This window comes from Lissotriton vulgaris, chromosome 10 (assembly GCF_964263255.1).
Source record: "Lissotriton vulgaris chromosome 10, aLisVul1.2, whole genome shotgun sequence".
Classification (NCBI taxonomy): domain Eukaryota; kingdom Metazoa; phylum Chordata; class Amphibia; order Caudata; family Salamandridae; genus Lissotriton; species Lissotriton vulgaris.
The window spans coordinates 535,661,737-535,681,390 of record NC_141698.1 but is presented as its reverse complement, the minus strand read 5'-3'; the positions used below and the strand labels follow the sequence as shown (position 1 = coordinate 535,681,390).

Sequence of the window (19,654 nt, the reverse complement as noted above, 5' to 3'; positions counted from 1 at the left end):
GTCCAGCCCAGAAAAGCAGTTGCAAGGAAGTCCTGCACTCCTTTATCATGTCAAAAGTGGAAAATAGCGTGCAGGGTAAGGAACCTTCTCGACATACACAGCGTCTTATAGCATTGAAAAGAAGAAAGGCTCCTATATAACAAGCAGCCTGAAAACTTCCACAGGATGGGCTCGTCCGGGATTTGAACCCGGGACCTCTCGCACCCGAAGCGAGAATCATACCCCTAGACCAACGAGCCTGAGTGGCCAGGAGACATTTTGAACAATTACTGAAGCGTCTTTCAGAAAACAGCAGGGCTATTTGGCTCGTCTCCCTATAAGTGAGCCACACAAAGTCATGTTTTCTCTCAAGTTGTTGTTTTTTCACTCCAGCAAGGAAGGGGGCAGCCAATCTCCTATCGGCCAGTGAGCAGTAAAAAGGCACAGATGAGAACAGCAAGCACTTTCTGGCACTTGTACTCCTCTGCAAGTCCTGGACCCTTGCTCCATAGACTTCCACACCAGAAGCAATGAAGGGCCCACCATTTCTTGCGCCTGAGAAAGAGGTGTTTGATATTTGGATTCAAACGCGCTCGCTCAGCGCTCGATCAGGCTCGATCAGGCGAGATTTATATGAGTGGCTCACAGGCCTGAAACATTCACCTGGGAGACCCAGAGTGGCTGACTTCCCAGTATGGCCATTGTTGGGCGAGTCTCCTCCTTTCCTCCTGCCTCAATCTAGAATTGGCTGCAAATCACAAGAGGGAGTGCAATGTCCGTGTGTAGTGCCTACTACCAGCTACCTCTCTGTCTTCCTTATGTAAATTAGAATTTTCAAGGGGGGACCATTGGCAATCTGCTCCTCCCACATAACCAGGAAGCCCTGTTGAACATGTCTGCCTGTGTTGTTGCAGGGACAGTGCCTTCTCTGCCCAAAAGGTGGCAGGAGAGCCTCACAACAAATGATGGGATCAACTGCTTATTTCGAAACCCAGCAAGGCAGTTACTGTGATGGATTGCAAATGTAATGGAAGGTGTGCCTGCGGTGTCACTTTCAGAAATACATGGAATTGTGATTGAGGGCCCAGCCTGGTGGATTTCTCTTTATTTACTACAGGTTCCCGCAAATATTGTGGTGTGTGTGGGGAATGCACTGCAAAAATTAGGAAGACTTAAGGGTGTAAAAGGGACCTGTCAGAAGTGGGATTTGAACCCACGCCTCCATGAGGAGACCAGAAGGCTCAGCATCACTGAAGATCAAGCTCTCTTGAGTCTGGCGCCTTAGACCACTCGGCCATCCTGACGGCTCAGGGTGTGCTTAGTTCTGACTTTTCTGTCTGCACCTGCCAACGTTTCCACTTACAACGTTCACAGAAATGTCACAGGTGTAAAGGCCCCAACAATACAACATAGCTCACACAAAATAAAAATAGGCCCAAGAACAACCCCCAGATGATCGATGGAGATAACTTTGTTTCGTCTGCAAAGGTAAAAAAAAATTCTCGCGGCTCACCGTGTTCAAAGACCACCTCTTCTTAAACTTGCATTGAGATAATAAGGTTTTAGAGTGTGCACAAAAAAAGCATCCAATGCACAGTGTTTCTGCCCCGTCTCGAACCGGGGACCTTTCGCGTGTTAGGCGAACGTGATGACCACTACACTACAGAAACTACCTTGGTGCTTTCTACTGTTAGAGGAAAGTTTCTCTCAAGTCTTCACCCTACTTCTATTCTGCTGTATCAGCAGCGGCTCAGAATGTGCAGAACAAGTGTGAAAACCTCAGAGATATCATCCAACATGCTTGCAATTAGACGTATTCAAAACTCACTTGTGCAGGCATCGACAGGCAAATATCTGATGCCTAAATGCCAGCGAGTACAGCTTGGGAAAGCATCACCTGGGACACACTGAGACTAAGCAGGTAGGCAGATAAAGCATGGTGATCCATTTTTCTTCTGAGGTTAGAAATATGTTGTGCAACAATGCACCCAGTATAACGAGAAATAGTCATAGTGCTTTTTTAGTAGGGTTTGTATGTTTACCTCTAAAAAGGGCTCGTCCGGGATTTGAACCCGGGACCTCTCGCACCCTAAGCGAGAATCATACCCCTAGACCAACGAGCCACGCAAGAGTCACCTCTGACACGGCTCCAGGGGTTAGTGGCAGCTAGCCAGTACATGCTGCTCTGTTCTGCAATATGATTGCTGTCTTTTCCATGACCGTCATCAAACAAGAAATTAAAAAGCCTCTGTCCTTCAGACAGTTTGTTTGCTTTAAGTGTCTGCTCGTGGTGAGGACAAGAGAAGCATTTCTTCTCTCATGCCTTGCTTTCATGAAGTAGGCCCACCCTACAGAGCAAAGTGCGAGCAAGCGAATGGCGCAAGCTATCGTCACTTCTCTTTTCGAGCTGTCACTGAGATCTCTGGAGCACACTACGTCAGGCTGGTGAGGAATAGACAGCCTCTATTATCTCAGCTTTTCTATAAAGTGAGCCAGTAAATGCAAACACTGTGAAAAACAGCAAGCTGCATTTCTGCCCGGTCTCGAACCAGGGACCTTTCGCGTGTAAGGCGAACGTGATAACCACTACACTACAGAAACAGACACTACCTCAGGAATCTTGTTGGCGTGTATTGGGTTGGAACGCACAGACTAAGGGCCAACGTCCTTGAAGCTCAAAGTTGGGCTCTCCTTACCCGGTCTCTCTTTCTTTGGAAGACAGGAATGAGGACCACTTTTTTCCCCAAGAGGCGATTTTGAAACCATATCCTGAAATGACACTAGAAAAACTCTTTGCATGTAATGTTCCTACACTGCTGGTCCAGCCCAGAAAAGCAGTTGCAAGGAAGTCCTGCACTCCTTTATCATGTCAAAAGTGGAAAATAGCGTGCAGGGTAAGGAACCTTCTCGACATACACAGCGTCTTATAGCATTGAAAAGAAGAAAGGCTCCTATATGACAAGCAGCCTGAAAACTTCCACAGGATGGGCTCGTCCGGGATTTGAACCCGGGACCTCTCGCACCCGAAGCGAGAATCATACCCCTAGACCAACGAGCCTGAGTGGCCAGGAGACATTTTGAACAATTACTGAAGCGTCTTTCAGAAAACAGCAGGGCTATTTGGCTCGTCTCCCTATAAGTGAGCCACACAAAGTCATGTTTTCTCTCAAGTTGTTGTTTTTTCACTCCAGCAAGGAAGGGGGCAGCCAATCTCCTATCGGCCAGTGAGCAGTAAAAAGGCACAGATGAGAACAGCAAGCACTTTCTGGCACTTGTACTCCTCTGCAAGTCCTGGACCCTTGCTCCATAGACTTCCACACCAGAAGCAATGAAGGGCCCACCATTTCTTGCGCCTGAGAAAGAGGTGTTTGATATTTGGATTCAAACGCGCTCGCTCAGCGCTCGATCAGGCTCGATCAGGCGAGATTTATATGAGTGGCTCACAGGCCTGAAACATTCACCTGGGAGACCCAGAGTGGCTGACTTCCCAGTATGGCCATTGTTGGGCGAGTCTCCTCCTTTCCTCCTGCCTCAATCTAGAATTGGCTGCAAATCACAAGAGGGAGTGCAATGTCCGTGTGTAGTGCCTACTACCAGCTACCTCTCTGTCTTCCTTATGTAAATTAGAATTTTCAAGGGGGGACCATTGGCAATCTGCTCCTCCCACATAACCAGGAAGCCCTGTTGAACATGTCTGCCTGTGTTGTTGCAGGGACAGTGCCTTCTCTGCCCAAAAGGTGGCAGGAGAGCCTCACAACAAATGATGGGATCAACTGCTTATTTCGAAACCCAGCAAGGCAGTTACTGTGATGGATTGCAAATGTAATGGAAGGTGTGCCTGCGGTGTCACTTTCAGAAATACATGGAATTGTGATTGAGGGCCCAGCCTGGTGGATTTCTCTTTATTTACTACAGGTTCCCGCAAATATTGTGGTGTGTGTGGGGAATGCACTGCAAAAATTAGGAAGACTTAAGGGTGTAAATGGGACCTGTCAGAAGTGGGATTTGAACCCACGCCTCCATGAGGAGACCAGAAGGCTCAGCATCACTGAAGATCAAGCTCTCTTGAGTCTGGCGCCTTAGACCACTCGGCCATCCTGACGGCTCAGGGTGTGCTTAGTTCTGACTTTTCTGTCTGCACCTGCCAACGTTTCCACTTACAACGTTCACAGAAATGTCACAGGTGTAAAGGCCCCAACAATACAACATAGCTCACACAAAATAAAAATAGGCCCAAGAACAACCCCCAGATGATCGATGGAGATAACTTTGTTTCGTCTGCAAAGGTAAAAAAAAATTCTCGCGGCTCACCGTGTTCAAAGACCACCTCTTCTTAAACTTGCATTGAGATAATAAGGTTTTAGAGTGTGCACAAAAAAAGCATCCAATGCACAGTGTTTCTGCCCCGTCTCGAACCGGGGACCTTTCGCGTGTTAGGCGAACGTGATGACCACTACACTACAGAAACTACCTTGGTGCTTTCTACTGTTAGAGGAAAGTTTCTCTCAAGTCTTCACCCTACTTCTATTCTGCTGTATCAGCAGCGGCTCAGAATGTGCAGAACAAGTGTGAAAACCTCAGAGATATCATCCAACATGCTTGCAATTAGACGTATTCAAAACTCACTTGTGCAGGCATCGACAGGCAAATATCTGATGCCTAAATGCCAGCGAGTACAGCTTGGGAAAGCATCACCTGGGACACACTGAGACTAAGCAGGTAGGCAGATAAAGCATGGTGATCCATTTTTCTTCTGAGGTTAGAAATATGTTGTGCAACAATGCACCCAGTATAACGAGAAATAGTCAGGCATAGTGCTTTTTTAGTAGGGTTTGTATGTTTACCTCTAAAAAGGGCTCGTCCGGGATTTGAACCCGGGACCTCTCGCACCCTAAGCGAGAATCATACCCCTAGACCAACGAGCCACGCAAGAGTCACCTCTGACACGGCTCCAGGGGTTAGTGGCAGCTAGCCAGTACATGCTGCTCTGTTCTGCAATATGATTGCTGTCTTTTCCATGACCGTCATCAAACAAGAAATTAAAAAGCCTCTGTCCTTCAGACAGTTTGTTTGCTTTAAGTGTCTGCTCGTGGTGAGGACAAGAGAAGCATTTCTTCTCTCATGCCTTGCTTTCATGAAGTAGGCCCACCCTACAGAGCAAAGTGCGAGCAAGCGAATGGCGCAAGCTATCGTCACTTCTCTTTTCGAGCTGTCACTGAGATCTCTGGAGCACACTACGTCAGGCTGGTGAGGAATAGACAGCCTCTATTATCTCAGCTTTTCTATAAAGTGAGCCAGTAAATGCAAACACTGTGAAAAACAGCAAGCTGCATTTCTGCCCGGTCTCGAACCAGGGACCTTTCGCGTGTAAGGCGAACGTGATAACCACTACACTACAGAAACAGACACTACCTCAGGAATCTTGTTGGCGTGTATTGGGTTGGAACGCACAGACTAAGGGCCAACGTCCTTGAAGCTCAAAGTTGGGCTCTCCTTACCCGGTCTCTCTTTCTTTGGAAGACAGGAATGAGGACCACTTTTTTCCCCAAGAGGCGATTTTGAAACCATATCCTGAAATGACACTAGAAAAACTCTTTGCATGTAATGTTCCTACACTGCTGGTCCAGCCCAGAAAAGCAGTTGCAAGGAAGTCCTGCACTCCTTTATCATGTCAAAAGTGGAAAATAGCGTGCAGGGTAAGGAACCTTCTCGACATACACAGCGTCTTATAGCATTGAAAAGAAGAAAGGCTCCTATATGACAAGCAGCCTGAAAACTTCCACAGGATGGGCTCGTCCGGGATTTGAACCCGGGACCTCTCGCACCCGAAGCGAGAATCATACCCCTAGACCAACGAGCCTGAGTGGCCAGGAGACATTTTGAACAATTACTGAAGCGTCTTTCAGAAAACAGCAGGGCTATTTGGCTCGTCTCCCTATAAGTGAGCCACACAAAGTCATGTTTTCTCTCAAGTTGTTGTTTTTTCACTCCAGCAAGGAAGGGGGCAGCCAATCTCCTATCGGCCAGTGAGCAGTAAAAAGGCACAGATGAGAACAGCAAGCACTTTCTGGCACTTGTACTCCTCTGCAAGTCCTGGACCCTTGCTCCATAGACTTCCACACCAGAAGCAATGAAGGGCCCACCATTTCTTGCGCCTGAGAAAGAGGTGTTTGATATTTGGATTCAAACGCGCCCGCTCAGCGCTCGATCAGGCTCGATCAGGCGAGATTTATATGAGTGGCTCACAGGCCTGAAACATTCACCTGGGAGACCCAGAGTGGCTGACTTCCCAGTATGGCCATTGTTGGGCGAGTCTCCTCCTTTCCTCCTGCCTCAATCTAGAATTGGCTGCAAATCACAAGAGGGAGTGCAATGTCCGTGTGTAGTGCCTACTACCAGCTACCTCTCTGTCTTCCTTATGTAAATTAGAATTTTCAAGGGGGGACCATTGGCAATCTGCTCCTCCCACATAACCAGGAAGCCCTGTTGAACATGTCTGCCTGTGTTGTTGCAGGGACAGTGCCTTCTCTGCCAAAAAGGTGGCAGGAGAGCCTCACAACAAATGATGGGATCAACTGCTTATTTCGAAACCCAGCAAGGCAGTTACTGTGATGGATTGCCAATGTAATGGAAGGTGTGCCTGCGGTGTCACTTTCAGAAATACATGGAATTGTGATTGAGGGCCCAGCCTGGTGGATTTCTCTTTATTTACTACAGGTTCCCGCAAATATTGTGGTGTGTGTGGGGAATGCACTGCAAAAATTAGGAAGACTTAAGGGTGTAAAAGGGACCTGTAGGAAGTGGGATTTGAACCCACGCCTCCATGAGGAGACCAGAAGGCTCAGCATCACTGAAGATCAAGCTCTCTTGAGTCTGGCGCCTTAGACCACTCGGCCATCCTGACGGCTCAGGGTGTGCTTAGTTCTGACTTTTCTGTCTGCACCTGCCAACGTTTCCACTTACAACGTTCACAGAAATGTCACAGGTGTAAAGGCCCCAACAATACAACATAGCTCACACAAAATAAAAATAGGCCCAAGAACAACCCCCAGATGATCGATGGAGATAACTTTGTTTCGTCTGCAAAGGTAAAAAAAAATTCTCGCGGCTCACCGTGTTCAAAGACCACCTCTTCTTAAACTTGCATTGAGATAATAAGGTTTTAGAGTGTGCACAAAAAAAGCATCCAATGCACAGTGTTTCTGCCCCGTCTCGAACCGGGGACCTTTCGCGTGTTAGGCGAACGTGATGACCACTACACTACAGAAACTACCTTGGTGCTTTCTACTGTTAGAGGAAAGTTTCTCTCAAGTCTTCACCCTACTTCTATTCTGCTGTATCAGCAGCGGCTCAGAATGTGCAGAACAAGTGTGAAAACCTCAGAGATATCATCCAACATGCTTGCAATTAGACGTATTCAAAACTCACTTGTGCAGGCATCGACAGGCAAATATCTGATGCCTAAATGCCAGCGAGTACAGCTTGGGAAAGCATGACCTGGGACACACTGAGACTAAGCAGGTAGGCAGATAAAGCATGGTGATCCATTTTTCTTCTGAGGTTAGAAATATGTTGTGCAACAATGCACCCAGTATAACGAGAAATAGTCATAGTGCTTTTTTAGTAGGGTTTGTATGTTTACCTCTAAAAAGGGCTCGTCCGGGATTTGAACCCGGGACCTCTCGCACCCTAAGCGAGAATCATACCCCTAGACCAACGAGCCACGCAAGAGTCACCTCTGACACGGCTCCAGGGGTTAGTGGCAGCTAGCCAGTACATGCTGCTCTGTTCTGCAATATGATTGCTGTCTTTTCCATGACCGTCATCAAACAAGAAATTAAAAAGCCTCTGTCCTTCAGACAGTTTGTTTGCTTTAAGTGTCTGCTCGTGGTGAGGACAAGAGAAGCATTTCTTCTCTCATGCCTTGCTTTCATGAAGTAGGCCCACCCTACAGAGCAAAGTGCGAGCAAGCGAATGGCGCAAGCTATCGTCACTTCTCTTTTCGAGCTGTCACTGAGATCTCTGGAGCACACTACGTCAGGCTGGTGAGGAATAGACAGCCTCTATTATCTCAGCTTTTCTATAAAGTGAGCCAGTAAATGCAAACACTGTGAAAAACAGCAAGCTGCATTTCTGCCCGGTCTCGAACCAGGGACCTTTCGCGTGTAAGGCGAACGTGATAACCACTACACTACAGAAACAGACACTACCTCAGGAATCTTGTTGGCGTGTATTGGGTTGGAACGCACAGACTAAGGGCCAACGTCCTTGAAGCTCAAAGTTGGGCTCTCCTTACCCGGTCTCTCTTTCTTTGGAAGACAGGAATGAGGACCACTTTTTTCCCCAAGAGGCGATTTTGAAACCATATCCTGAAATGACACTAGAAAAACTCTTTGCATGTAATGTTCCTACACTGCTGGTCCAGCCCAGAAAAGCAGTTGCAAGGAAGTCCTGCACTCCTTTATCATGTCAAAAGTGGAAAATAGCGTGCAGGGTAAGGAACCTTCTCGACATACACAGCGTCTTATAGCATTGAAAAGAAGAAAGGCTCCTATATAACAAGCAGCCTGAAAACTTCCACAGGATGGGCTCGTCCGGGATTTGAACCCGGGACCTCTCGCACCCGAAGCGAGAATCATACCCCTAGACCAACGAGCCTGAGTGGCCAGGAGACATTTTGAACAATTACTGAAGCGTCTTTCAGAAAACAGCAGGGCTATTTGGCTCGTCTCCCTATAAGTGAGCCACACAAAGTCATGTTTTCTCTCAAGTTGTTGTTTTTTCACTCCAGCAAGGAAGGGGGCAGCCAATCTCCTATCGGCCAGTGAGCAGTAAAAAGGCACAGATGAGAACAGCAAGCACTTTCTGGCACTTGTACTCCTCTGCAAGTCCTGGACCCTTGCTCCATAGACTTCCACACCAGAAGCAATGAAGGGCCCACCATTTCTTGCGCCTGAGAAAGAGGTGTTTGATATTTGGATTCAAACGCGCTCGCTCAGCGCTCGATCAGGCTCGATCAGGCGAGATTTATATGAGTGGCTCACAGGCCTGAAACATTCACCTGGGAGACCCAGAGTGGCTGACTTCCCAGTATGGCCATTGTTGGGCGAGTCTCCTCCTTTCCTCCTGCCTCAATCTAGAATTGGCTGCAAATCACAAGAGGGAGTGCAATGTCCGTGTGTAGTGCCTACTACCAGCTACCTCTCTGTCTTCCTTATGTAAATTAGAATTTTCAAGGGGGGACCATTGGCAATCTGCTCCTCCCACATAACCAGGAAGCCCTGTTGAACATGTCTGCCTGTGTTGTTGCAGGGACAGTGCCTTCTCTGCCCAAAAGGTGGCAGGAGAGCCTCACAACAAATGATGGGATCAACTGCTTATTTCGAAACCCAGCAAGGCAGTTACTGTGATGGATTGCAAATGTAATGGAAGGTGTGCCTGCGGTGTCACTTTCAGAAATACATGGAATTGTGATTGAGGGCCCAGCCTGGTGGATTTCTCTTTATTTACTACAGGTTCCCGCAAATATTGTGGTGTGTGTGGGGAATGCACTGCAAAAATTAGGAAGACTTAAGGGTGTAAAAGGGACCTGTCAGAAGTGGGATTTGAACCCACGCCTCCATGAGGAGACCAGAAGGCTCAGCATCACTGAAGATCAAGCTCTCTTGAGTCTGGCGCCTTAGACCACTCGGCCATCCTGACGGCTCAGGGTGTGCTTAGTTCTGACTTTTCTGTCTGCACCTGCCAACGTTTCCACTTACAACGTTCACAGAAATGTCACAGGTGTAAAGGCCCCAACAATACAACATAGCTCACACAAAATAAAAATAGGCCCAAGAACAACCCCCAGATGATCGATGGAGATAACTTTGTTTCGTCTGCAAAGGTAAAAAAAAATTCTCGCGGCTCACCGTGTTCAAAGACCACCTCTTCTTAAACTTGCATTGAGATAATAAGGTTTTAGAGTGTGCACAAAAAAAGCATCCAATGCACAGTGTTTCTGCCCCGTCTCGAACCGGGGACCTTTCGCGTGTTAGGCGAACGTGATGACCACTACACTACAGAAACTACCTTGGTGCTTTCTACTGTTAGAGGAAATTTTCTCTCAAGTCTTCACCCTACTTCTATTCTGCTGTATCAGCAGCGGCTCAGAATGTGCAGAACAAGTGTGAAAACCTCAGAGATATCATCCAACATGCTTGCAATTAGACGTATTCAAAACTCACTTGTGCAGGCATCGACAGGCAAATATCTGATGCCTAAATGCCAGCGAGTACAGCTTGGGAAAGCATCACCTGGGACACACTGAGACTAAGCAGGTAGGCAGATAAAGCATGGTGATCCATTTTTCTTCTGAGGTTAGAAATATGTTGTGCAACAATGCACCCAGTATAACGAGAAATAGTCATAGTGCTTTTTTAGTAGGGTTTGTATGTTTACCTCTAAAAAGGGCTCGTCCGGGATTTGAACCCGGGACCTCTCGCACCCTAAGCGAGAATCATACCCCTAGACCAACGAGCCACGCAAGAGTCACCTCTGACACGGCTCCAGGGGTTAGTGGCAGCTAGCCAGTACATGCTGCTCTGTTCTGCAATATGATTGCTGTCTTTTCCATGACCGTCATCAAACAAGAAATTAAAAAGCCTCTGTCCTTCAGACAGTTTGTTTGCTTTAAGTGTCTGCTCGTGGTGAGGACAAGAGAAGCATTTCTTCTCTCATGCCTTGCTTTCATGAAGTAGGCCCACCCTACAGAGCAAAGTGCGAGCAAGCGAATGGCGCAAGCTATCGTCACTTCTCTTTTTGAGCTGTCACTGAGATCTCTGGAGCACACTACGTCAGGCTGGTGAGGAATAGACAGCCTCTATTATCTCAGCTTTTCTATAAAGTGAGCCAGTAAATGCAAACACTGTGAAAAACAGCAAGCTGCATTTCTGCCCGGTCTCGAACCAGGGACCTTTCGCGTGTAAGGCGAACGTGATAACCACTACACTACAGAAACAGACACTACCTCAGGAATCTTGTTGGCGTGTATTGGGTTGGAACGCACAGACTAAGGGCCAACGTCCTTGAAGCTCAAAGTTGGGCTCTCCTTACCCGGTCTCTCTTTCTTTGGAAGACAGGAATGAGGACCACTTTTTTCCCCAAGAGGCGATTTTGAAACCATATCCTGAAATGACACTAGAAAAACTCTTTGCATGTAATGTTCCTACACTGCTGGTCCAGCCCAGAAAAGCAGTTGCAAGGAAGTCCTGCACTCCTTTATCATGTCAAAAGTGGAAAATAGCGTGCAGGGTAAGGAACCTTCTCGACATACACAGCGTCTTATAGCATTGAAAAGAAGAAAGGCTCCTATATGACAAGCAGCCTGAAAACTTCCACAGGATGGGCTCGTCCGGGATTTGAACCCGGGACCTCTCGCACCCGAAGCGAGAATCATACCCCTAGACCAACGAGCCTGAGTGGCCAGGAGACATTTTGAACAATTACTGAAGCGTCTTTCAGAAAACAGCAGGGCTATTTGGCTCGTCTCCCTATAAGTGAGCCACACAAAGTCATGTTTTCTCTCAAGTTGTTGTTTTTTCACTCCAGCAAGGAAGGGGGCAGCCAATCTCCTATCGGCCAGTGAGCAGTAAAAAGGCACAGATGAGAACAGCAAGCACTTTCTGGCACTTGTACTCCTCTGCAAGTCCTGGACCCTTGCTCCATAGACTTCCACACCAGAAGCAATGAAGGGCCCACCATTTCTTGCGCCTGAGAAAGAGGTGTTTGATATTTGGATTCAAACGCGCTCGCTCAGCGCTCGATCAGGCTCGATCAGGCGAGATTTATATGAGTGGCTCACAGGCCTGAAACATTCACCTGGGAGACCCAGAGTGGCTGACTTCCCAGTATGGCCATTGTTGGGCGAGTCTCCTCCTTTCCTCCTGCCTCAATCTAGAATTGGCTGCAAATCACAAGAGGGAGTGCAATGTCCGTGTGTAGTGCCTACTACCAGCTACCTCTCTGTCTTCCTTATGTAAATTAGAATTTTCAAGGGGGGACCATTGGCAATCTGCTCCTCCCACATAACCAGGAAGCCCTGTTGAACATGTCTGCCTGTGTTGTTGCAGGGACAGTGCCTTCTCTGCCCAAAAGGTGGCAGGAGAGCCTCACAACAAATGATGGGATCAACTGCTTATTTCGAAACCCAGCAAGGCAGTTACTGTGATGGATTGCAAATGTAATGGAAGGTGTGCCTGCGGTGTCACTTTCAGAAATACATGGAATTGTGATTGAGGGCCCAGCCTGGTGGATTTCTCTTTATTTACTACAGGTTCCCGCAAATATTGTGGTGTGTGTGGGGAATGCACTGCAAAAATTAGGAAGACTTAAGGGTGTAAATGGGACCTGTCAGAAGTGGGATTTGAACCCACGCCTCCATGAGGAGACCAGAAGGCTCAGCATCACTGAAGATCAAGCTCTCTTGAGTCTGGCGCCTTAGACCACTCGGCCATCCTGACGGCTCAGGGTGTGCTTAGTTCTGACTTTTCTGTCTGCACCTGCCAACGTTTCCACTTACAACGTTCACAGAAATGTCACAGGTGTAAAGGCCCCAACAATACAACATAGCTCACACAAAATAAAAATAGGCCCAAGAACAACCCCCAGATGATCGATGGAGATGACTTTGTTTCGTCTGCAAAGGTAAAAAAAAATTCTCGCGGCTCACCGTGTTCAAAGACCACCTCTTCTTAAACTTGCATTGAGATAATAAGGTTTTAGAGTGTGCACAAAAAAAGCATCCAATGCACAGTGTTTCTGCCCCGTCTCGAACCGGGGACCTTTCGCGTGTTAGGCGAACGTGATGACCACTACACTACAGAAACTACCTTGGTGCTTTCTACTGTTAGAGGAAAGTTTCTCTCAAGTCTTCACCCTACTTCTATTCTGCTGTATCAGCAGCGGCTCAGAATGTGCAGAACAAGTGTGAAAACCTCAGAGATATCATCCAACATGCTTGCAATTAGACGTATTCAAAACTCACTTGTGCAGGCATCGACAGGCAAATATCTGATGCCTAAATGCCAGCGAGTACAGCTTGGGAAAGCATCACCTGGGACACACTGAGACTAAGCAGGTAGGCAGATAAAGCATGGTGATCCATTTTTCTTCTGAGGTTAGAAATATGTTGTGCAACAATGCACCCAGTATAACGAGAAATAGTCAGGCATAGTGCTTTTTTAGTAGGGTTTGTATGTTTACCTCTAAAAAGGGCTCGTCCGGGATTTGAACCCGGGACCTCTCGCACCCTAAGCGAGAATCATACCCCTAGACCAACGAGCCACGCAAGAGTCACCTCTGACACGGCTCCAGGGGTTAGTGGCAGCTAGCCAGTACATGCTGCTCTGTTCTGCAATATGATTGCTGTCTTTTCCATGACCGTCATCAAACAAGAAATTAAAAAGCCTCTGTCCTTCAGACAGTTTGTTTGCTTTAAGTGTCTGCTCGTGGTGAGGACAAGAGAAGCATTTCTTCTCTCATGCCTTGCTTTCATGAAGTAGGCCCACCCTACAGAGCAAAGTGCGAGCAAGCGAATGGCGCAAGCTATCGTCACTTCTCTTTTCGAGCTGTCACTGAGATCTCTGGAGCACACTACGTCAGGCTGGTGAGGAATAGACAGCCTCTATTATCTCAGCTTTTCTATAAAGTGAGCCAGTAAATGCAAACACTGTGAAAAACAGCAAGCTGCATTTCTGCCCGGTCTCGAACCAGGGACCTTTCGCGTGTAAGGCGAACGTGATAACCACTACACTACAGAAACAGACACTACCTCAGGAATCTTGTTGGCGTGTATTGGGTTGGAACGCACAGACTAAGGGCCAACGTCCTTGAAGCTCAAAGTTGGGCTCTCCTTACCCGGTCTCTCTTTCTTTGGAAGACAGGAATGAGGACCACTTTTTTCCCCAAGAGGCGATTTTGAAACCATATCCTGAAATGACACTAGAAAAACTCTTTGCATGTAATGTTCCTACACTGCTGGTCCAGCCCAGAAAAGCAGTTGCAAGGAAGTCCTGCACTCCTTTATCATGTCAAAAGTGGAAAATAGCGTGCAGGGTAAGGAACCTTCTCGACATACACAGCGTCTTATAGCATTGAAAAGAAGAAAGGCTCCTATATGACAAGCAGCCTGAAAACTTCCACAGGATGGGCTCGTCCGGGATTTGAACCCGGGACCTCTCGCACCCGAAGCGAGAATCATACCCCTAGACCAACGAGCCTGAGTGGCCAGGAGACATTTTGAACAATTACTGAAGCGTCTTTCAGAAAACAGCAGGGCTATTTGGCTCGTCTCCCTATAAGTGAGCCACACAAAGTCATGTTTTCTCTCAAGTTGTTGTTTTTTCACTCCAGCAAGGAAGGGGGCAGCCAATCTCCTATCGGCCAGTGAGCAGTAAAAAGGCACAGATGAGAACAGCAAGCACTTTCTGGCACTTGTACTCCTCTGCAAGTCCTGGACCCTTGCTCCATAGACTTCCACACCAGAAGCAATGAAGGGCCCACCATTTCTTGCGCCTGAGAAAGAGGTGTTTGATATTTGGATTCAAACGCGCCCGCTCAGCGCTCGATCAGGCTCGATCAGGCGAGATTTATATGAGTGGCTCACAGGCCTGAAACATTCACCTGGGAGACCCAGAGTGGCTGACTTCCCAGTATGGCCATTGTTGGGCGAGTCTCCTCCTTTCCTCCTGCCTCAATCTAGAATTGGCTGCAAATCACAAGAGGGAGTGCAATGTCCGTGTGTAGTGCCTACTACCAGCTACCTCTCTGTCTTCCTTATGTAAATTAGAATTTTCAAGGGGGGACCATTGGCAATCTGCTCCTCCCACATAACCAGGAAGCCCTGTTGAACATGTCTGCCTGTGTTGTTGCAGGGACAGTGCCTTCTCTGCCAAAAAGGTGGCAGGAGAGCCTCACAACAAATGATGGGATCAACTGCTTATTTCGAAACCCAGCAAGGCAGTTACTGTGATGGATTGCCAATGTAATGGAAGGTGTGCCTGCGGTGTCACTTTCAGAAATACATGGAATTGTGATTGAGGGCCCAGCCTGGTGGATTTCTCTTTATTTACTACAGGTTCCCGCAAATATTGTGGTGTGTGTGGGGAATGCACTGCAAAAATTAGGAAGACTTAAGGGTGTAAAAGGGACCTGTAGGAAGTGGGATTTGAACCCACGCCTCCATGAGGAGACCAGAAGGCTCAGCATCACTGAAGATCAAGCTCTCTTGAGTCTGGCGCCTTAGACCACTCGGCCATCCTGACGGCTCAGGGTGTGCTTAGTTCTGACTTTTCTGTCTGCACCTGCCAACGTTTCCACTTACAACGTTCACAGAAATGTCACAGGTGTAAAGGCCCCAACAATACAACATAGCTCACACAAAATAAAAATAGGCCCAAGAACAACCCCCAGATGATCGATGGAGATAACTTTGTTTCGTCTGCAAAGGTAAAAAAAAATTCTCGCGGCTCACCGTGTTCAAAGACCACCTCTTCTTAAACTTGCATTGAGATAATAAGGTTTTAGAGTGTGCACAAAAAAAGCATCCAATGCACAGTGTTTCTGCCCCGTCTCGAACCGGGGACCTTTCGCGTGTTAGGCGAACGTGATGACCACTACACTACAGAAACTACCTTGGTGCTTTCTACTGTTAGAGGAAAGTTTCTCTCAAGTCTTCACCCTACTTCTATTCTGCTGTATCAGCAGCGGCTCAGAATGTGCAGAACAAGTGTGAAAACCTCAGAGATATCATCCAACATGCTTGCAATTAGACGTATTCAAAACTCACTTGTGCAGGCATCGACAGGCAAATATCTGATGCCTAAATGCCAGCGAGTACAGCTTGGGAAAGCATGACCTGGGACACACTGAGACTAAGCAGGTAGGCAGATAAAGCATGGTGATCCATTTTTCTTCTGAGGTTAGAAATATGTTGTGCAACAATGCACCCAGTATAACGAGAAATAGTCATAGTGCTTTTTTAGTAGGGTTTGTATGTTTACCTCTAAAAAGGGCTCGTCCGGGATTTGAACCCGGGACCTCTCGCACCCTAAGCGAGAATCATACCCCTAGACCAACGAGCCACGCAAGAGTCACCTCTGACACGGCTCCAGGGGTTAGTGGCAGCTAGCCAGTACATGCTGCTCTGTTCTGCAATATGATTGCTGTCTTTTCCATGACCGTCATCAAACAAGAAATTAAAAAGCCTCTGTCCTTCAGACAGTTTGTTTGCTTTAAGTGTCTGCTCGTGGTGAGGACAAGAGAAGCATTTCTTCTCTCATGCCTTGCTTTCATGAAGTAGGCCCACCCTACAGAGCAAAGTGCGAGCAAGCGAATGGCGCAAGCTATCGTCACTTCTCTTTTCGAGCTGTCACTGAGATCTCTGGAGCACACTACGTCAGGCTGGTGAGGAATAGACAGCCTCTATTATCTCAGCTTTTCTATAAAGTGAGCCAGTAAATGCAAACACTGTGAAAAACAGCAAGCTGCATTTCTGCCCGGTCTCGAACCAGGGACCTTTCGCGTGTAAGGCGAACGTGATAACCACTACACTACAGAAACAGACACTACCTCAGGAATCTTGTTGGCGTGTATTGGGTTGGAACGCACAGACTAAGGGCCAACGTCCTTGAAGCTCAAAGTTGGGCTCTCCTTACCCGGTCTCTCTTTCTTTGGAAGACAGGAATGAGGACCACTTTTTTCCCCAAGAGGCGATTTTGAAACCATATCCTGAAATGACACTAGAAAAACTCTTTGCATGTAATGTTCCTACACTGCTGGTCCAGCCCAGAAAAGCAGTTGCAAGGAAGTCCTGCACTCCTTTATCATGTCAAAAGTGGAAAATAGCGTGCAGGGTAAGGAACCTTCTCGACATACACAGCGTCTTATAGCATTGAAAAGAAGAAAGGCTCCTATATAACAAGCAGCCTGAAAACTTCCACAGGATGGGCTCGTCCGGGATTTGAACCCGGGACCTCTCGCACCCGAAGCGAGAATCATACCCCTAGACCAACGAGCCTGAGTGGCCAGGAGACATTTTGAACAATTACTGAAGCGTCTTTCAGAAAACAGCAGGGCTATTTGGCTCGTCTCCCTATAAGTGAGCCACACAAAGTCATGTTTTCTCTCAAGTTGTTGTTTTTTCACTCCAGCAAGGAAGGGGGCAGCCAATCTCCTATCGGCCAGTGAGCAGTAAAAAGGCACAGATGAGAACAGCAAGCACTTTCTGGCACTTGTACTCCTCTGCAAGTCCTGGACCCTTGCTCCATAGACTTCCACACCAGAAGCAATGAAGGGCCCACCATTTCTTGCGCCTGAGAAAGAGGTGTTTGATATTTGGATTCAAACGCGCTCGCTCAGCGCTCGATCAGGCTCGATCAGGCGAGATTTATATGAGTGGCTCACAGGCCTGAAACATTCACCTGGGAGACCCAGAGTGGCTGACTTCCCAGTATGGCCATTGTTGGGCGAGTCTCCTCCTTTCCTCCTGCCTCAATCTAGAATTGGCTGCAAATCACAAGAGGGAGTGCAATGTCCGTGTGTAGTGCCTACTACCAGCTACCTCTCTGTCTTCCTTATGTAAATTAGAATTTTCAAGGGGGGACCATTGGCAATCTGCTCCTCCCACATAACCAGGAAGCCCTGTTGAACATGTCTGCCTGTGTTGTTGCAGGGACAGTGCCTTCTCTGCCCAAAAGGTGGCAGGAGAGCCTCACAACAAATGATGGGATCAACTGCTTATTTCGAAACCCAGCAAGGCAGTTACTGTGATGGATTGCAAATGTAATGGAAGGTGTGCCTGCGGTGTCACTTTCAGAAATACATGGAATTGTGATTGAGGGCCCAGCCTGGTGGATTTCTCTTTATTTACTACAGGTTCCCGCAAATATTGTGGTGTGTGTGGGGAATGCACTGCAAAAATTAGGAAGACTTAAGGGTGTAAAAGGGACCTGTCAGAAGTGGGATTTGAACCCACGCCTCCATGAGGAGACCAGAAGGCTCAGCATCACTGAAGATCAAGCTCTCTTGAGTCTGGCGCCTTAGACCACTCGGCCATCCTGACGGCTCAGGGTGTGCTTAGTTCTGACTTTTCTGTCTGCACCTGCCAACGTTTCCACTTACAACGTTCACAGAAATGTCACAGGTGTAAAGGCCCCAACAATACAACATAGCTCACACAAAATAAAAATAGGCCCAAGAACAACCCCCAGATGATCGATGGAGATAACTTTGTTTCGTCTGCAAAGGTAAAAAAAAATTCTCGCGGCTCACCGTGTTCAAAGACCACCTCTTCTTAAACTTGCATTGAGATAATAAGGTTTTAGAGTGTGCACAAAAAAAGCATCCAATGCACAGTGTTTCTGCCCCGTCTCGAACCGGGGACCTTTCGCGTGTTAGGCGAACGTGATGACCACTACACTACAGAAACTACCTTGGTGCTTTCTACTGTTAGAGGAAAGTTTCTCTCAAGTCTTCACCCTACTTCTATTCTGCTGTATCAGCAGCGGCTCAGAATGTGCAGAACAAGTGTGAAAACCTCAGAGATATCATCCAACATGCTTGCAATTAGACGTATTCAAAACTCACTTGTGCAGGCATCGACAGGCAAATATCTGATGCCTAAATGCCAGCGAGTACAGCTTGGGAAAGCATCACCTGGGACACACTGAGACTAAGCAGGTAGGCAGATAAAGCATGGTGATCCATTTTTCTTCTGAGGTTAGAAATATGTTGTGCAACAATGCACCCAGTATAACGAGAAATAGTCATAGTGCTTTTTTAGTAGGGTTTGTATGTTTACCTCTAAAAAGGGCTCGTCCGGGATTTGAACCCGGGACCTCTCGCACCCTAAGCGAGAATCATACCCCTAGACCAACGAGCCACGCAAGAGTCACCTCTGACACGGCTCCAGGGGTTAGTGGCAGCTAGCCAGTACATGCTGCTCTGTTCTGCAATATGATTGCTGTCTTTTCCATGACCGTCATCAAACAAGAAATTAAAAAGCCTCTGTCCTTCAGACAGTTTGTTTGCTTTAAGTGTCTGCTCGTGGTGAGGACAAGAGAAGCATTTCTTCTCTCATGCCTTGCTTTCATGAAGTAGGCCCACCCTACAGAGCAAAGTGCGAGCAAGCGAATGGCGCAAGCTATCGTCACTTCTCTTTTCGAGCTGTCACTGAGATCTCTGGAGCACACTACGTCAGGCTGGTGAGGAATAGACAGCCTCTATTATCTCAGCTTTTCTATAAAGTGAGCCAGTAAATGCAAACACTGTGAAAAACAGCAAGCTGCATTTCTGCCCGGTCTCGAACCAGGGACCTTTCGCGTGTAAGGCGAACGTGATAACCACTACACTACAGAAACAGACACTACCTCAGGAATCTTGTTGGCGTGTATTGGGTTGGAACGCACAGACTAAGGGCCAACGTCCTTGAAGCTCAAAGTTGGGCTCTCCTTACCCGGTCTCTCTTTCTTTGGAAGACAGGAATGAGGACCACTTTTTTCCCCAAGAGGCGATTTTGAAACCATATCCTGAAATGACACTAGAAAAACTCTTTGCATGTAATGTTCCTACACTGCTGGTCCAGCCCAGAAAAGCAGTTGCAAGGAAGTCCTGCACTCCTTTATCATGTCAAAAGTGG

General features: G+C 47.5%; 35 non-coding genes across 35 annotated transcripts; all 35 read right to left on the bottom strand.

Annotated features, from left to right (window-relative positions):
* Positions 1 to 167: 167 nt before the first annotated feature.
* Positions 168 to 239, bottom strand: TRNAP-CGG (transfer RNA proline (anticodon CGG)). Its single transcript has one exon. It is a non-coding gene; the product is annotated as a tRNA-Pro (tRNA).
* Positions 240 to 1,171: 932 nt separating this feature from the next.
* On the bottom strand, positions 1,172 to 1,283 carry TRNAL-CAA (transfer RNA leucine (anticodon CAA)). Its single transcript has 2 exons — positions 1,246 to 1,283; positions 1,172 to 1,217 (listed from the first exon to the last, which is right to left on the bottom strand). It is a non-coding gene; the product is annotated as a tRNA-Leu (tRNA).
* A 293-nt stretch (positions 1,284 to 1,576) lies between these two features.
* Positions 1,577 to 1,649, bottom strand: TRNAV-AAC (transfer RNA valine (anticodon AAC)). Its single transcript has one exon. It is a non-coding gene; the product is annotated as a tRNA-Val (tRNA).
* A 381-nt stretch (positions 1,650 to 2,030) lies between these two features.
* On the bottom strand, positions 2,031 to 2,102 carry TRNAP-AGG (transfer RNA proline (anticodon AGG)). Its single transcript has one exon. It is a non-coding gene; the product is annotated as a tRNA-Pro (tRNA).
* A 405-nt stretch (positions 2,103 to 2,507) lies between these two features.
* TRNAV-UAC (transfer RNA valine (anticodon UAC)) lies at positions 2,508 to 2,580 on the bottom strand. Its single transcript has one exon. It is a non-coding gene; the product is annotated as a tRNA-Val (tRNA).
* Positions 2,581 to 2,965: 385 nt separating this feature from the next.
* Positions 2,966 to 3,037, bottom strand: TRNAP-CGG (transfer RNA proline (anticodon CGG)). Its single transcript has one exon. It is a non-coding gene; the product is annotated as a tRNA-Pro (tRNA).
* Positions 3,038 to 3,969: 932 nt separating this feature from the next.
* Positions 3,970 to 4,081, bottom strand: TRNAL-CAA (transfer RNA leucine (anticodon CAA)). The gene is made up of 2 exons: positions 4,044 to 4,081; positions 3,970 to 4,015 (listed from the first exon to the last, which is right to left on the bottom strand). It is a non-coding gene; the product is annotated as a tRNA-Leu (tRNA).
* Positions 4,082 to 4,374: 293 nt separating this feature from the next.
* TRNAV-AAC (transfer RNA valine (anticodon AAC)) lies at positions 4,375 to 4,447 on the bottom strand. The gene has a single exon. It is a non-coding gene; the product is annotated as a tRNA-Val (tRNA).
* Positions 4,448 to 4,832: 385 nt separating this feature from the next.
* On the bottom strand, positions 4,833 to 4,904 carry TRNAP-AGG (transfer RNA proline (anticodon AGG)). The gene has a single exon. It is a non-coding gene; the product is annotated as a tRNA-Pro (tRNA).
* Positions 4,905 to 5,309: 405 nt separating this feature from the next.
* TRNAV-UAC (transfer RNA valine (anticodon UAC)) lies at positions 5,310 to 5,382 on the bottom strand. The gene has a single exon. It is a non-coding gene; the product is annotated as a tRNA-Val (tRNA).
* Positions 5,383 to 5,767: 385 nt separating this feature from the next.
* TRNAP-CGG (transfer RNA proline (anticodon CGG)) lies at positions 5,768 to 5,839 on the bottom strand. Its single transcript has one exon. It is a non-coding gene; the product is annotated as a tRNA-Pro (tRNA).
* A 932-nt stretch (positions 5,840 to 6,771) lies between these two features.
* Positions 6,772 to 6,883, bottom strand: TRNAL-CAA (transfer RNA leucine (anticodon CAA)). Its single transcript has 2 exons — positions 6,846 to 6,883; positions 6,772 to 6,817 (listed from the first exon to the last, which is right to left on the bottom strand). It is a non-coding gene; the product is annotated as a tRNA-Leu (tRNA).
* A 293-nt stretch (positions 6,884 to 7,176) lies between these two features.
* On the bottom strand, positions 7,177 to 7,249 carry TRNAV-AAC (transfer RNA valine (anticodon AAC)). The gene has a single exon. It is a non-coding gene; the product is annotated as a tRNA-Val (tRNA).
* A 381-nt stretch (positions 7,250 to 7,630) lies between these two features.
* On the bottom strand, positions 7,631 to 7,702 carry TRNAP-AGG (transfer RNA proline (anticodon AGG)). The gene has a single exon. It is a non-coding gene; the product is annotated as a tRNA-Pro (tRNA).
* Positions 7,703 to 8,107: 405 nt separating this feature from the next.
* Positions 8,108 to 8,180, bottom strand: TRNAV-UAC (transfer RNA valine (anticodon UAC)). The gene has a single exon. It is a non-coding gene; the product is annotated as a tRNA-Val (tRNA).
* Positions 8,181 to 8,565: 385 nt separating this feature from the next.
* Positions 8,566 to 8,637, bottom strand: TRNAP-CGG (transfer RNA proline (anticodon CGG)). Its single transcript has one exon. It is a non-coding gene; the product is annotated as a tRNA-Pro (tRNA).
* Positions 8,638 to 9,569: 932 nt separating this feature from the next.
* On the bottom strand, positions 9,570 to 9,681 carry TRNAL-CAA (transfer RNA leucine (anticodon CAA)). The gene is made up of 2 exons: positions 9,644 to 9,681; positions 9,570 to 9,615 (listed from the first exon to the last, which is right to left on the bottom strand). It is a non-coding gene; the product is annotated as a tRNA-Leu (tRNA).
* A 293-nt stretch (positions 9,682 to 9,974) lies between these two features.
* On the bottom strand, positions 9,975 to 10,047 carry TRNAV-AAC (transfer RNA valine (anticodon AAC)). The gene has a single exon. It is a non-coding gene; the product is annotated as a tRNA-Val (tRNA).
* Positions 10,048 to 10,428: 381 nt separating this feature from the next.
* TRNAP-AGG (transfer RNA proline (anticodon AGG)) lies at positions 10,429 to 10,500 on the bottom strand. Its single transcript has one exon. It is a non-coding gene; the product is annotated as a tRNA-Pro (tRNA).
* A 405-nt stretch (positions 10,501 to 10,905) lies between these two features.
* TRNAV-UAC (transfer RNA valine (anticodon UAC)) lies at positions 10,906 to 10,978 on the bottom strand. The gene has a single exon. It is a non-coding gene; the product is annotated as a tRNA-Val (tRNA).
* Positions 10,979 to 11,363: 385 nt separating this feature from the next.
* On the bottom strand, positions 11,364 to 11,435 carry TRNAP-CGG (transfer RNA proline (anticodon CGG)). Its single transcript has one exon. It is a non-coding gene; the product is annotated as a tRNA-Pro (tRNA).
* Positions 11,436 to 12,367: 932 nt separating this feature from the next.
* Positions 12,368 to 12,479, bottom strand: TRNAL-CAA (transfer RNA leucine (anticodon CAA)). The gene is made up of 2 exons: positions 12,442 to 12,479; positions 12,368 to 12,413 (listed from the first exon to the last, which is right to left on the bottom strand). It is a non-coding gene; the product is annotated as a tRNA-Leu (tRNA).
* A 293-nt stretch (positions 12,480 to 12,772) lies between these two features.
* TRNAV-AAC (transfer RNA valine (anticodon AAC)) lies at positions 12,773 to 12,845 on the bottom strand. Its single transcript has one exon. It is a non-coding gene; the product is annotated as a tRNA-Val (tRNA).
* A 385-nt stretch (positions 12,846 to 13,230) lies between these two features.
* TRNAP-AGG (transfer RNA proline (anticodon AGG)) lies at positions 13,231 to 13,302 on the bottom strand. The gene has a single exon. It is a non-coding gene; the product is annotated as a tRNA-Pro (tRNA).
* Positions 13,303 to 13,707: 405 nt separating this feature from the next.
* Positions 13,708 to 13,780, bottom strand: TRNAV-UAC (transfer RNA valine (anticodon UAC)). The gene has a single exon. It is a non-coding gene; the product is annotated as a tRNA-Val (tRNA).
* A 385-nt stretch (positions 13,781 to 14,165) lies between these two features.
* TRNAP-CGG (transfer RNA proline (anticodon CGG)) lies at positions 14,166 to 14,237 on the bottom strand. The gene has a single exon. It is a non-coding gene; the product is annotated as a tRNA-Pro (tRNA).
* A 932-nt stretch (positions 14,238 to 15,169) lies between these two features.
* TRNAL-CAA (transfer RNA leucine (anticodon CAA)) lies at positions 15,170 to 15,281 on the bottom strand. The gene is made up of 2 exons: positions 15,244 to 15,281; positions 15,170 to 15,215 (listed from the first exon to the last, which is right to left on the bottom strand). It is a non-coding gene; the product is annotated as a tRNA-Leu (tRNA).
* Positions 15,282 to 15,574: 293 nt separating this feature from the next.
* TRNAV-AAC (transfer RNA valine (anticodon AAC)) lies at positions 15,575 to 15,647 on the bottom strand. The gene has a single exon. It is a non-coding gene; the product is annotated as a tRNA-Val (tRNA).
* A 381-nt stretch (positions 15,648 to 16,028) lies between these two features.
* On the bottom strand, positions 16,029 to 16,100 carry TRNAP-AGG (transfer RNA proline (anticodon AGG)). Its single transcript has one exon. It is a non-coding gene; the product is annotated as a tRNA-Pro (tRNA).
* A 405-nt stretch (positions 16,101 to 16,505) lies between these two features.
* On the bottom strand, positions 16,506 to 16,578 carry TRNAV-UAC (transfer RNA valine (anticodon UAC)). The gene has a single exon. It is a non-coding gene; the product is annotated as a tRNA-Val (tRNA).
* A 385-nt stretch (positions 16,579 to 16,963) lies between these two features.
* On the bottom strand, positions 16,964 to 17,035 carry TRNAP-CGG (transfer RNA proline (anticodon CGG)). Its single transcript has one exon. It is a non-coding gene; the product is annotated as a tRNA-Pro (tRNA).
* A 932-nt stretch (positions 17,036 to 17,967) lies between these two features.
* TRNAL-CAA (transfer RNA leucine (anticodon CAA)) lies at positions 17,968 to 18,079 on the bottom strand. Its single transcript has 2 exons — positions 18,042 to 18,079; positions 17,968 to 18,013 (listed from the first exon to the last, which is right to left on the bottom strand). It is a non-coding gene; the product is annotated as a tRNA-Leu (tRNA).
* A 293-nt stretch (positions 18,080 to 18,372) lies between these two features.
* On the bottom strand, positions 18,373 to 18,445 carry TRNAV-AAC (transfer RNA valine (anticodon AAC)). Its single transcript has one exon. It is a non-coding gene; the product is annotated as a tRNA-Val (tRNA).
* A 381-nt stretch (positions 18,446 to 18,826) lies between these two features.
* Positions 18,827 to 18,898, bottom strand: TRNAP-AGG (transfer RNA proline (anticodon AGG)). Its single transcript has one exon. It is a non-coding gene; the product is annotated as a tRNA-Pro (tRNA).
* A 405-nt stretch (positions 18,899 to 19,303) lies between these two features.
* Positions 19,304 to 19,376, bottom strand: TRNAV-UAC (transfer RNA valine (anticodon UAC)). The gene has a single exon. It is a non-coding gene; the product is annotated as a tRNA-Val (tRNA).
* Positions 19,377 to 19,654: the final 278 nt, after the last annotated feature.